This window comes from Scylla paramamosain, chromosome 41 (genome assembly GCF_035594125.1).
Source record: "Scylla paramamosain isolate STU-SP2022 chromosome 41, ASM3559412v1, whole genome shotgun sequence".
In the NCBI taxonomy this organism is placed as follows: domain Eukaryota; kingdom Metazoa; phylum Arthropoda; class Malacostraca; order Decapoda; family Portunidae; genus Scylla; species Scylla paramamosain.
The window spans coordinates 2842125-2857075 of NC_087191.1; the positions used below are offsets into that span (position 1 = coordinate 2842125).

At 36.6% G+C, this 14951-nt stretch overlaps 1 protein-coding gene across 1 annotated transcript in view; it reads left to right on the forward strand.

The window, feature by feature from the left end:
- LOC135093123 (dentin sialophosphoprotein-like) overlaps nt 1-14951 on the forward strand; it is a 102664-nt gene that overhangs the window by 41800 nt on the left and 45913 nt on the right. The window lies entirely within an intron of this gene.

A 14951-nucleotide genomic window follows, 5' to 3' on the forward strand; every position in this document is an offset into this window, starting at 1 on the left:
GTACAAGGGCCTTATCGTCCATGTATGGAGTATGCTTCACATGTCTGAGGGGTTTCCACTCATACCGCTCTTCTAGACATGGTGGAATCAAAAGCTTTTCGTCTCATCAACTCCTCTCCTCTAACTGACTGTCTATAGCCTCTCTCTCATCGCCGCAATGTTGCATCTCTAGCTGTCTTCCACCGCTATTTTCATGCTAACTGCTCTTCTGATCTTGCTAACTGCATGCCTCCCCTCTTGCCGCGGTCTCGCTGCACAAGACTTTCTTCTTTCTCTCACCCCTACTCTGTACACCTTTATAATGCAAGAGTTAAGCAGTATTCTAAATCATTCATCCCTTTTTCTTGTAAACTCTGGAACTCGACTGTCTGCTTCTATATTTCCACCTTCCCATGACTTGAATTCCTTCAAGAGGGAGGTTTCAAGTCACTTATCCTTCAATTTTTGACTATCGCCTTGACCCTTTTCTGGGACTGGTATCTCAGTGGGCTTTTTTCATTTATCTATTTTTTTGGGGGGAGAGGATTTTTGTTGACCTCCTACATAAAAAGAAATATATATATATATATATATATATATATATATATATATATATATATATATATATATATATATATATATATATATATATATATATATATATATATATATATATATATATATATATATATATATATATATATATATATATATATATATATATATATATATATATATTAAGGTAGCATGTACGAGGGCACTGTCACTCCTTAGAATCTTGGTTCATACCTCTTGGTTCGTTGACAGATAGACCCTTTATTCCTCTGGTGCTGAGGTTCGGCTTTTTGTGTTAGACTCGGTGCACCATGCCGGTGTTTACCTGGGAACTGGTGCGTTCCGCTAATGCCCAATCCCCATCTTAGTGGTGGATGCTGGTGTCCTTCTTTCTCTGCGTTACCATAACATGTGACAATGGTGCCACTACCTGCTTCAGTTGATAAATCGCCTCTTACTCCTTATGGTTGAGTTATTAGTCGAACGTGTTCCCAGGTCATTTTTTTTTTTTTTTCTGTGTGGCCATCTTTCGCGATTCACGTTCTCATCTATGTGTGTCCCTGACGAGTTTCACTAAATCTTCCGGTTTCAGGGTTGCATCTGGTATGGTTGTATTAAATGTACCTTTCGTTTCTGTATGTCTCTGTAGGTTGGTGTTGGTCTAGTGTTGTTTACTTGCAGTTCGAAGAAATTTCTCTCTGTGATCCTGCTATTCTTGATAAGAACTTGTTATCGGATTTTGAGTCCCGTGCATTATTCTTGGAAGACTTCCACACATACCGACTCCATCCCTGTATTTATGGACAGTTCAAAATCCAAAAGTGTAGTCGGATTTCGTGTTATCTTTCTTTTAATCTTTCGAGGCGGTAGCTTACTCGGTGTTGCTTCTGTTTTTACAGCAAAACTTTCTGTTATTATCCCACCTTTAAGAACTATTTTTACTTTTTTCGAATTTTAGAGACACATTTAATGTTCTTTCTGCTGTAAAACATTTTAGTCCTTCTTCCCTTCATCCTCTTATTTTGTTGATTCTTCAGTGGCTTTAGGTTTTGCAACATAGATTATATATTGGGATTTGCTGGGTCCTAGCATATATTGGGGTTTCTGGGAATGAGAAGGCCAATAGGCTGACTACAGATGCAAGAACTCAGGTTGCTCCTTTCAGCCCATTCCATTCCATGACTTATACGTACAAGGATTTCCTTGCCACTACTAGGATAAGTAAGATAACTTATGTATATACCTTTCCTTCTTGCTGGAAGCTTGCTTACATTTAGCCTGTTCCTTAAAAGGATGACCGTTCTACAGTAGTACCTTTATCTACCGTCCTATTGCTTTGATTTCCTGCCTATCTAAAGTTTTCAGTCTATCCTCAACAGGAATATTCTTAAACACTTCATAACCTTCTGTCTGATAGCTAGTATGAGTTCCGTCAAGGCTGGTGTACTGGTGATCCTATGGCTTTCCTTACTGAGTCTTGGACATCATCCTTTAGATATTTTTGATGAAACTTTTGCTGTTCCCTTGAACGTATCTAAAGGTTTTGACAGAGTCTGGCACAAAGCTTTGACTTCCAGACTACTCTCCTACGGCTTTTATCCTTTTGTCTGTAACTTCATTTCAAGTTTCGTTTCTGACCGTTCTATTGCTGCTGTGATATACAGTCATTGTTCTCCTAAATCTATTAACAGTGGTGTTTCTCAGGGTTCTGTCCTGTCACTCACTCTCTTCTTATTATTCATCAGTGACCTTCTATACCAAACTTCCTGTATTATCCACTCCTATCCTGCACTTTTTACGTCTTTTCGTAGACCTACAACCCTTCAGGAAGTAAAGATTTCACGCAGGGAAGACCCAGAACGCCTGATTTCTGATCTTTCTAAAATTTCTGATTATGGCAGAGAAAAGTTAGTATTGTTCAATGCATCAAGAACTCAATTCCTTCATCTATCAACTCAACACAAACTTCCAGAGAACTATCTCCTCGTTCTGTCCTTTACTTATTATTTAAACTGGACACTTCACATCTTATCTCTAGCTTAAACAGTTTCAATGAGTTAGACGTTCTGAGACGTCACCGCCAGTTTTCCTCACTTCTCCAGCTACAAACTCTGTACAAGGGCCTTATTCGTCCATGTATGGAGTATGCTTCACATGTCTGGGGGGTTTCCACTCATACCGTTATTCTAGGCAGGCAGAAACAAATGCTTTTCGTCTCATCACCTCCTCTCCCCTAACTGGTTGTCTTCAGCCTCTCTCTCATCACCGCAACATTGCATCTCTAGCTGTCTTCTACCGCTATTTTCATGCTCACTGTTCTTATGATCTTGCAAACTACATGCCTCCCCTCCTCCCGTATCTTCGCTTCAGAAGATTTTCTTATTTCTCTCACCCCTATTCTGTCCACCTCTCTAATGCAAGAGTTAACCAGTATTCTCAGTCATTCATCCCTTTCTCTGGTAAACTCTGGAACCTCCCTTTTTCTCTTCTCAAAGCAATAGGTTCAAAGATTAGGCTTCATAGAAGCGGTGCTGATTTGATTCCTAGAGATGAGTAAATGTTTAGGACTGGCCGTGTGATATTGAAATATTCATCAGTCACCTTCACTAATGTATTGCGTGAGGCCTCTTACATTAAGTTTGTCTGTCTAAGGTTTTACATAAAAGGATCACGTTAAACGAAGGCTCAGAGTAATCCCAGTCCAACTCATAACACTTCTCCCTATTTCTCCTAATTTGTCCTTAACTAGAAACCATGAATCTTTGATCCCTTGTCTGATTCCATGTCGACTTCTTTCACCTTTTTCTGCGTAGAAATACATAAGAACATAAGAGAATAAAAGAAACTGCGGGAAGCTGTAATAAGAAAACACACTGGAAACTGAATAGGATGAATTACTTTTTCTTTTCAACTTTTGTGAATATATATATATATATATATATATATATATATATATATATATATATATATATATATATATATATATATATATATATATATATATATATATATATATATATATACACACACACACGAGTGTATAAATGGGCAGGAGGTTTTCTCTTGTACATATTTCGTTGAAAGTGATACTGAGTCCAGCGTTTATGAATTTCTTCATGATGTTTTCTTTTTCTTGAAGGAGTGTCTTATTTCTCTTTGGTAAGAATATTGATGATTTTCTCATAGGATATCATCTTCGCCAGATCGCGATTTCGGGTCCTTGACCCTTCTTCAGTGGCAGAGGAGGTTGTTGTCTTTTCGGAGGTTGTGTAGAGAATGACAGGCCGAAGTCGAAGTCGAAGTCGAAGTTTATAGAAAAGAGGGGTGAAGAAGAAGAGTCAGTAAAGAAGAAGAATAAAAGCTAGAAAATATTGAAAGACAGTAGAAGAGAAAAGATGGTGGGCTAACCACCTTTCAATTTTTGTGTGATGTTTTGTAATATGAGTAGCAGCCCTTCCCTATCAACAAGATTGTTCTTTTTTCTTTCTGTGTCCTATTTCAGTTTCCCTGCCTTGTGTTTTACATATGAAATATGTGTGTGAGTTAAAGTTAATTTTTTAATCCATGGCGACTACATATTTATAAGGTAAGTACACCATACTTTTTTTTTCTTTTTTTTTTGGCAGATCCACAGCTAGTCTACAGCAAGATGTCCGTGGACAAAACACAACTTAGTTCCCTACCGGCGAGACTGCCAGCAGTACGAATGAACAACTTATTTACATTGTAAGGTAAGTAATTCATGAATGTGTAATATATGTGTTAGTATAGTGTGTAGGTGTACTGTGTGTAGGCTTCATGTGATGGCACAGGCCGGGATGGGTCTCCCTGTTGGATTCAGGTGGATTCAGGAGGAGACTCCTCCACTCTTCCCCTCGCTAACACCACGCAAGTCTTCAACCCCCCAAGATGTGGTCCCCGGATGCCAGCGACTCAGGACGAGGTGCAACTCCCTCACTCAGCTCCGCTAACTGGAGGCCTGCAAGCCCTTCCAGTGGCCGGAAGCCCTCGACGGTGGACTTTTGGGTGGAGCTGGCGCTTAGCCCTGTCACACCAGCCCACCGCCGACTCAGGGCGCGGAGTGGGTAGAGAGGAGCTCAGCTGCGTTTCCCGTGTGAAGCAGGTGTAGGTGTTTGTTGTGTAGTGTGTTGGTACAACACAATGTTCTTTCCCTTTCAGATGCCCTGTGCATGGTGTGTTTTGGTGTACGGACATCCTCAGGTAAGTTGGTACAGGAAGTATAAAGGTAAGTGAATCAAGGTAAGTATGTATTGTCGGTTGGACTGTTAGTAAATTGGTGTGGGTGTAGTGTTACATGCTTGCAGGCTGCTTGGGTAGTCACGGTGGTACTTGTCTATTTGGTTTAGTTTGTCTTTAAGGGCTTGGTAGGTTGGTATTTCTAGTTCTTCTGTTCTGTTCATATTGTCTTGGCTCTGTAGCGTAGGCGTATGTTTAGAGGTGTTGTTTTGGTGTGTGTGTGTGTATTTGTTCTGTTGTCATAGTGTACGGGTGTTTCTGGTTGGTGGCGAATCTCAGTGCTTTGTTTTGTACTTTGTAGTTTGCTTATCTGGTGTTTACTCATAGTGTGCGTTGGGATTGGTGGATAGTCAAGTAAAGGGAGGATTAGTGTTTTAACTAAGTGTATTTTTATTTTTTCTGGCATATTATACAGTTTATTATGGTTTCTGCAGTGCTACATCTGCTATATTCTTTCGTTCCTGAATGTGTTTGTAATAACCAGTGGTGGTAATGGTTAGACTTAGACATTTGCCATTATTTTTAAATTCTATTTCTTCGTCGTTGATGTTTAGGGGAAAGATTTTTTTGGCTCCGAGGTGGAGAGGCGTGAATTTATTCACGTTAGTTTTCATTTTTCATTTTCTTTCATAGTTATTAATTACTCTGATTGCTCTCTCTGTTTTTATGTTTAACATATTTTTTTGATCTACCTGGGTATCCGACTATTTGGGTTATGTTATCAGCGAAGCTAATGTTTAAATTTTGGTTAAGGTATTGTATATCATTAGTGTAGATTGTGAAAAGGGTTGGAGAAAGAACACTTCCTTGTGGTACACCACAATTGAGATTAAAAGTTGGTCCGACATAATTATTTATTTTGATGGAGGCTGTGCGGTTTGTTAAGAAATCACATATAAAAAATTTTGTAGTTAGTGGTAGGTGTAACTGAAGTATTTTGTGCATAAGGCCGTGGTGCCAAACCTGGTCAAAAGCTTTAGTTATATCCCTTAAGATAACTTGGCATTGTCCATTGTCGAATTTATATTGTGCTATTTGTTCGGTGATGAGTGCCAGTGCGTGTGTGGTAACCCTTTTGCTACGGAATCGAAACTGGTTGGTATTGTACATATTGTTGTTTTCGAGCGAAAATATCCCTCTTGCAGGGTAAAAAGAAATATCACTGCAGGGCAACACAAAAACTATAATCAATGTAATCCTAACATAAGATATAAAAATAATAAATAAACTCCCCCTAGGGGCACAACAAAACAAACTCATGGGACAGCGAAAAGAGAGAAAGAAAAATACATGATAAATGTAAAATCGGGTTCCCCCCCAAAAAAAAAAAAGAAAGATAAGAGTAATGTGTAGAGACAGGATGAACAGAAGTATGAGAGGTGGAGACTGAAGCATTGGAGAAGGAGAAGAAGAGGTGGTTGAGACCCAAGCCTTCTTCAATCTGTCAACATGGACAACTGAAATATCAAGATTTGCATCATTTTTTTTTTTTTTTTTATTACCAGAAAGGCTTTCTGTAATGAGAAAAGGGCCTGAAAATTTAGGTTCTAATTTAGACTGACGCAGAGGTGAGACCTTATTAAAGACAGTGTCACTAATACCAATGGACACAGGCGTGGCTGTACTGTGTTGCCGACACAGTACGCGCGTGAAGCCTGTAGTTCGAAACGTGCGGATATGACACTGAATGTAGTCATCAGCGGAATACATTGCCACACGTAGAGATACTAGTATGTCATAATGCAGACGTTTTTCTTCACCAAACACAATATAGTGAGGAGTCTATCCTGTAGACGAATTCACAGATTTATTAATGGAAGCAGTTACATGCGGAACCCTATCTTCCCATGACTCATGGAATATACCTGCAACATGCCGAAGGATTTCCAAAATTTTTCTTTTAATCCTTTCCTCAAGTCCATTAAAAGCCGGATGGTGAGCAGTAATAAAGTAATGAGAAATTATGTTCTGCTGGCAAATGGTATTAAGTACCTCATTCTTAAACTGAAGGTGTAATGATTGGACAAACGAGGTGGGACACTAAAGCATGGGCCACAACTGTAGCAGATTTGTTGGGTAAGGAGACAAGAATTACAAAGCGACTGAAATGATCAACGCAGACTAGAACATAAAAAGATTCATGGTGACTGCGAGGTAATTGCAAAAGGTCCATAACAACAGTACCAAAAGGACCAGCAGGAATCGGATATTCAAGCACAGGAGTGGTGTGAGTTAACCTTTAGTTTGTGAACAAGAAAGACATTGCGCTACATGATTTGTGATGTAAAGGTTCATCATAGGCCAGTAATAACGCTTACGAGCCATTGTTAAAAATTCGTCACGGCCTGGATGACCAGTCTGGGGAGCGCCATGAATGAGCTGAAGCACAGATGAAACGAAAGAAATAGGAGTGACAAGTTGCGTCACTGTTTGCTCATAAACTGACACAGTAAGGCATAATATACCATCAACAAGGGAAAACTGAGATAAAGATATATGTAACTTTAGTAAAACAGACTCATCACCCGATTCTAAAGCATTTTTATTTTTTTTGTTTTATCTTTTTTATTATTATTTATGTAGGAGGGACAATGGTCTACAGCAAGAAAAATCCAATAGAAAAAAAAAACACTGAGATGCCACTCCATTAAGAAACCAAAGCGGGAGTAAAAGATTCAAGGATAAGTGTCTTGAAACCTTCCTTTTGAAGGAATTCCATTCATGGGAAGGTGGAAATACAGAAGCAGCCAGGGAGTTCCAGAGTTTACCAGATAAAGGGATGAATGACTGAGAATAACTCTTCTATTAGAGAGGTAGACATAATCGGGGTGAGAGAAAGAAGAAAGTCTTGTGCAGCGAGACCGTGGGAGGAGGGGAGCCATGGAGTTAGCGGTAGAAGACAGCTAGAGATGCAACATTGCGGCGATGAGAGAGAGGCTGAAGATAGTCAGTCAGAGTGGAGTAGTTGATGAGACGAAAAGCTTTTTATTCCACCCTGTCTAGAAGAGCGGTATGAGTGGAGCCCACCCAGACATGTGAAGCATACTCCATACATGGACGGATAAGCCTGGGTGGATGAAAAAAAAACTGGAAGAAACGTCTCAGAACACCTAACTTCGTATAAGCTGTTTTAGCCAGAGATGAGATGTGAAGTTTCCAGTTCAGATTATAAGTAAAGGACAGACCGAGGATGTTCAGTGTAGAAGAGGGGGACATTTGACTGTTATTGAAGAAGAGGGGATAGTCTGGAAGGTTGTTTCGAGTTGAGAGATCCAGGAATTGAGTTTTTGAGGCATTCAACAATACCATGTTTGCTCTGCCCCAAACAGAAAATTTATAAAGATCAGAAGTCAAGCGTTCTGTGGCTTCCCTGCGTGATATGTTTATCTCCTGAAGGGTTGGACGTCTATGAAAAGACGTGGAAAAGTGCAGAGTGGTATCATCAGCGTAGCAGTGCATAGGAAAAGAAGTTTGGTTTAGAAGATCATTCATGAATAATAAGAAGAGAGTGGATGACAGGACAGAACCCTGAGGAACACCACTGTTAATAGATTTAGGAGAAGAACAGTGACCGTCTACCACAGCAGCAATAGAACGGTCAGAGAAGAAACTTGAGATGAAGTTACAGAGAGAAGGATAGAAGCCGTAGGAGGGTAGTTTGAAAATCAAAGCTTTGTGCCAGACTCTATCAAAAGCTTTTGATATGTCTAAGGCAACAGCAAAAGTTTCACCAAAATCTCTAAAAGAGGATGACCAAGACTCAGTAAGGAAAGCCAGATCACCAGTAGAGCGGTCTTGACGGAACCCATACTGACGATCAGATAGAAAGTTGTGAAGTGATAGATGTTTAAGAATCTTCCTATTGAGGATAGATTCAAAAACTTTAGATAGGTAGGAAGTTAAAATAATAGGACGGTAGTTTGAGGGATTAGAACGTCACCCTTTGAGGTTGAATATAGGCAAATTTCCAGCAAGAAGGAAAGGTAGAGGTTGACAGACAGAGCTGAAAGAGTTTGACCAGGCAGGGTGCAAGCACGGAGGCACAGTTTCGGAGTACAATAGGAGGAACCCCATCAGGTCCAAGGAAGAGTTTTTAGCAAAGGTTTGAGCGAAGAGTTCAGCTTTAGAAATAGATGTGATAGCAATGGTGCCATCTGGTTGAAATAAAGGAGGGAAAGAAAAAAAAAGCAAAGTTATTGGAGATATTTTTGGCTAGATGCCAGAAGTCACGAGAGGAGTTAGATCTTGAAAGGTTTTGACACTTTCTGTTAATGAAGGAGTTTTTGGCTGGGTGGAGAACAGACTTGGCAAGGTTCCGGGCAGAAATATAAAGTGCATGAGATTCTGGTGATGGAATTCTCAAGTACCTCTTGTGGGCCACCTCTCTATCATGTATTGCACGAGAACAAGCTGTGTTAAACCAAGGTTTAGAATTAGAAGGTTTAGGACGAGAAAAAGAGTGAGGAATGTACGCCTCCATGCCAGACACTATCACCTCTATTATGCGCTCAGCACACAAAGACGGGTCTCTGACACGGAAGCAGTAGTCATTCCAAGGAAAATCAGCAAAATACCTCCTCAGGTCCTCCCAAACGCCAGAGGCACCTTCGCTTAGGGGGATCCTGAGGAGGGATTGGAGCGATAGAACAAGATACAGATATGAGATTGTGATCGGAGGAGCCCAACGGAGAAGAAAGGGTGACAGCATAAGCAGAAGGATTAGAGGTCAGGAAAAGGTCAAGAATGTTGGGCGAATCTCTAAGACGGTCAGGAATACGAGTAGGGTGTTGCACCAATTGCTCTAGGTCGTGGAGGATAGCAAAGCTGAAGGCTAGTTCACCAAGATGGTCAGTGAAGGGATAGGAAAGCCAAAGCAGGTGGTGAGCATTGAAGTCTCCAAGAATGGAGATCTCTGCAAAAGGGAAGAGGGTCAGAATGTGCTCCACTTTGGAAGTTAAGTTGCCAAGGAATTTCTCATAGTCAGAGGAGTTAGGTGAGAGGTATACAGCACAGATAAATTTAGTTTGAGACTGTCTCTGTAGTCGTAGGCAGATCGTGGAAAACTCGGAAGATTCAAGAGCGTGGGCACAAGAGCAGGTTAAATCATTGCGCACATAAATGCAGCATCCAGCTTTGGATCAAAAATGAGGAAAGAGAAAGTAGGAGGGAACAGAAAAGGGCCTACTGTCAGTTGCCTTAGCCACCTGAGTTTCAGTGAGGAAAAGAAGATGAGGTTTAGAAGAGGAGAGGTGGTGTTCTACAGATTGAAAATTAGATCTTAGATCGCGAATGTTGCAGAAGGTAATGAAGAAAGAGTTGAGGGGGGTGTCAAGACACTTAGGGTCGTCGACAGAAAGGCAGTTCGACCTGGGAACATTTATGGTTCCCTCCCCAGATGGGGACTCCGAGGCTGGTGTAGGAGTCGCCATGATGATTTTAAAATTTTTGAGTGAAGGGTGTGCGTGTTATTAGGGGCTTGTAGTTTTGTGTTTGTGTGTGTGTGTGTGTGTGTGTGTGTGTGTGTGTTTCTAATAATAATAATGATAATAATAATAATAATAATAATAATAATAATAATAATAATAATAATAATAATAATGATTTATTATTGTTATTGTTATTATTATTATTATCATAATTATTATTATTATTATTATTATTATTATTATTATTATTATTATTATTATTATTATTATCAGTTCTTTGTTATTATTACCACTTTTCTTTATTTTTATTAATATTTTCATTAATATTATTACGCTCTCTCTCTCTCTCTCTCTCTCTCTCTCTCTCTCTCTCTCTCTCTCTCTCTCTCTCTCTCTCTCTCTCTCTCTCTCTCTCTCTCTCTCTCTGTCCCACTTGCATTTTTCTACACTCCCCACTTCCCATCGCTTCCCATTCCCTTCCTTCTTCCTCCATTGGTGAACTGATCTTCCTCTAGAGAGAGAGAGAGAGAGAGAGAGAGAGAGAGAGAGAGAGAGAGAGAGAGAGAGAGAGAGAGAGAGAGAGAGAGAGAGATTTTTTACCTGAGGCTTAACATCCCTTTACTGTCAAAATAGTTCGTTATTTGCAACTTATTTCACGCGCTTTCTTTACCATGTTAGAGTTTTCCTGATAGTGCATAAATTGTAAAATTGTATTAGAGGGTAATAATGTTTAATCTAGTATAAAACTAAGTATCAGTTGTTAAAATAAAAATAGGGAGTTGACGTAAGCGGCTTCGCAAGGCTTTTGTTATTTTGACATGGCAAGCTGAGGAACAAAGTTCACGTCTTGTTCCGAACACACCCTCAGTAGTCGCCCAGTAGTCGTCAATGAGCCGCTACCAGACCAACAGTCCTATTAAGACGCATTCTCGCCACTCTACCTGTTGCCTGTAGTTAAATTCACTAAGCTGAAAAGAATTTACAATCCCGCATCAGTTGGATACCGCAAGGAAGCTACCTTAGCTACGAAACACGGCTAGTCCAGTTGGTTTGTAAACTCAGAAATTATAACTCACCCATAGCAGCCACCATCATTCCCGGCCATATAAAACACAACTAAGTTATCAGTTATTTTTATTTATATTTAGCGATGCTTTCTGCGTTAATGTGTTAGCTGGCAGATAATTGGGTGAGTAAAACAGTCAAATTGTTCCCACAACAATAATAATAATGATAATATTGATAATAATAATAATAATAATAATAATAATAATAATAATAATAATAATAATAATAATGATAATAATGATAATAATGATAATAATAATAATAATAATAACAATAATAATAATAATAATAATAATAATAATAATAATAATAATAATAATAATAATAATAATAATAATAATTATTATTATTATTATTATTATTATTATTATTATTATTATTATTATTATTATTATTATTATTACTATTATTATCATTATTATCATTACTATTATTACTATTACTACTACTACTACTACTGCTGCTATACTAGTTTTCTTTTCTTTCCTTTTGAAATTCCTTGCCACTCTTACATTAAAGAAAGAAAAAATAAATAAGTAGAGTATAAAGGTAGAGAAAATTTGCACGTACTTTATACTGTTACATTGCTCGTCAGGGGTGTAAAGAGGTGTGTTATGAAGGTAGGTCGAGTGGTCAGTTGTGGGGCGTGGTTATCTTCGGAACGGACTCAGCAGTCAGATTATTAGGGTTGAATCATTAGGGAGTTTTAAAAGAAAATTAGGCAGATTTATGGATGGGAATGATAGGTGGATATAGGTAGTTGTGTTTCATACAGGGACTGCCACGTGTAGGCCTGATGGCGTCTTACAGTTTCCCTTACGTTCTTATGTTCTTATGATTTTGAGGTCTGCCCAAAGCTGGCTATTTTTCAACCCATCACATAAAATTTTTCATATTTTTATGATATTATATCTCGCTCACCTTTTATAAATATGGTTATTTTAAACTCTGTAAAGGCGTCGCTCTAAAAATTTGTCTGCGTCACCACCGATTCAGCTAATAAAGTTAGCACCAAGAGGATGCAGTTGTTGTAATAAATCATTACCTGTCGCCTGGTCTCGCACAGCCATGATTTGTGACGCCATGACGTGACACGCGACGCCCCGAGCAGGACCCATAGTCTGAAACGCTTTGCTTTTTCACCGCAACTATTTTCAAAGGCCACAGAGATGAGTAGAAGGATTCTCAAGAGTGTTTCTTTTGTTAAACATACAGAATTCTTGTTAAACTGTTAACACAACTTTATATATATATATATATATATATATATATATATATATATATATATATATATATATATATATATATATATATATATATATATATATATATATATATATATATATATATATATATATATATATATATATATATATATATATATACACACATACACGTAAAACCCGTATCAATTAAAGTAAATGCTTCTGAAATTAGTCGAGGTGCGACAGAGAAGTGTTTTATACTATGGTGGTATTTTATTTTTTTCAAAGTCACGCAGCCGAGCAGTTATGACGCAACGAGCCGAGGTGTGACCACTGCATGAGTTGTGACTGCCACAGGTGTGCTAGTCATCTGGTCAAATCTATTCAGTATTTGAAAAAAAAAATGTCCTTACACGAATTAATCATGAAATTGACCTTGAAAACTCCAATAAGTTCCATTGCATTATTTCAAACTATAGAAACAGTTAAGAAAATACACTCCATCCCCACACCTTCTTGACCATTCACTATATGTGTGTACGTGTAGGTAACAGACACTGCGAAGAATCATTATAACCGTGAATAAATTCTGTCTCTTCAGGAAAGCCTCACATCAAATTAAATTATACATATATATATATATATATATATATATATATATATATATATATATATATATATATATATATATATATATATATATATATATATATATATATATATATATATATATATATATATATATATATATATATATATATATATATATTGTGTTTATTGGTTTTTCCATTGTGCTCTCTCTTTCTCCTGTGTGTTACACAATTAGCCACGGCTATACAAGCAGGTTTAAGCACATACATCTAAATTTACGGTCTTTTGCCTGTGTTTTGTATTTTTTATACAACACATTTTTTTTGTCGTTTATCAATTCAATTTTGTAGTTGCCGTATGTCTATTTTGCCTGTCTGATCCGTGTGCTGTGTATGTGTTCTGGTGTTTCCCGAGCCTGTGCCTTTGTCAACCCCTGGTTACCCATGACTTCTCTATGACAGTCAATACCTTACACCAGCCCCTAGCTATGTCTGTTATTGCTGAAGTTGATGCAACATTCCTGTTTTTGCCCCATCTGCATACTATTCCTGCTGCCACCCCGTGCATATACCTTATTTAGTTGGGTTATGAGTTTTGCTTATTTATTGAGGCTGAGAGAGCCTAACATTTTTTTTTACCATTTTTATTTATTTATTTATTTATTAATTTATTTTTTGTACTTATGTACATTTGTGTGTGTGTGTGTGTGTGTGTGTGTGTGTGTGTGTGTGTGTGTGTGTGTGTGTGTGTGTGTGTGTGTGTGTGTGTGTGTGTGTGTGTGTGTGTGTGTGTGTGTGTGTGTGTGTGTGCATTTGTAAATATTTATCATCAGTTCATTTTGTACAGCAAACAAGTATTTGCTTACTTTTTATTATATTTTGCTAGCACTTGCTTAGATTTTCTAGTTACTTTCTTACATTTGACTATAAGGCACATTATTGTTCTGCTTATATTATTATTGCTATATACGAGTACATTAAATTTTAACTGTTGCTGATATATTATATAATTTATATTTTGTGTATTTGTGTCTATTTTTTTGCGTACATTTATATGTCTTATGTGTATTTTTTTTTTTTTTTTGGGGGGGAAGGGGTAAATTGTTTTGAGAAATAGCAATTCTACAGTGTCTAATAATCATAGCACTGCTTCTGCTGTACCTACTGCTACTGCTTCTGCTGTTGCCACTACGGCTCCTCGTCCCTCCGCTATTAAACTCGTACACCAGGACCTTTCCATTAAAAAAAAAATATATATATATATATATATATATATATATATATATATATATATATATATATATATATATATATATATATATATATATATATATATATATATATATATATATATATATATATATGTATATATATATATATATATATATATATATGTATATATATATATATATATATATATATATATATATATATATATATATATATATATATATATATATATATATATATATATATATATATATATATATATATATATATATATATATATATATATATATATATATATATATACAATATGGTTTAGTATTCCAAGTATATCATCCAGTATATATATATATATATATATATATATATATATATATATATATATATATATATATATATATATATATATATATATATATATATATATATATATATATATATATATATATATATATATATATATATATATGTATATATATATATATATATATATATATATATATATATATATATATATATATATATATATATATATATATATATATATATATATATATATGTATATATATATATATATATATATATATATATATATATGTGGAGAATAGTTGGAATACTAAACCATATATATATATATATATATA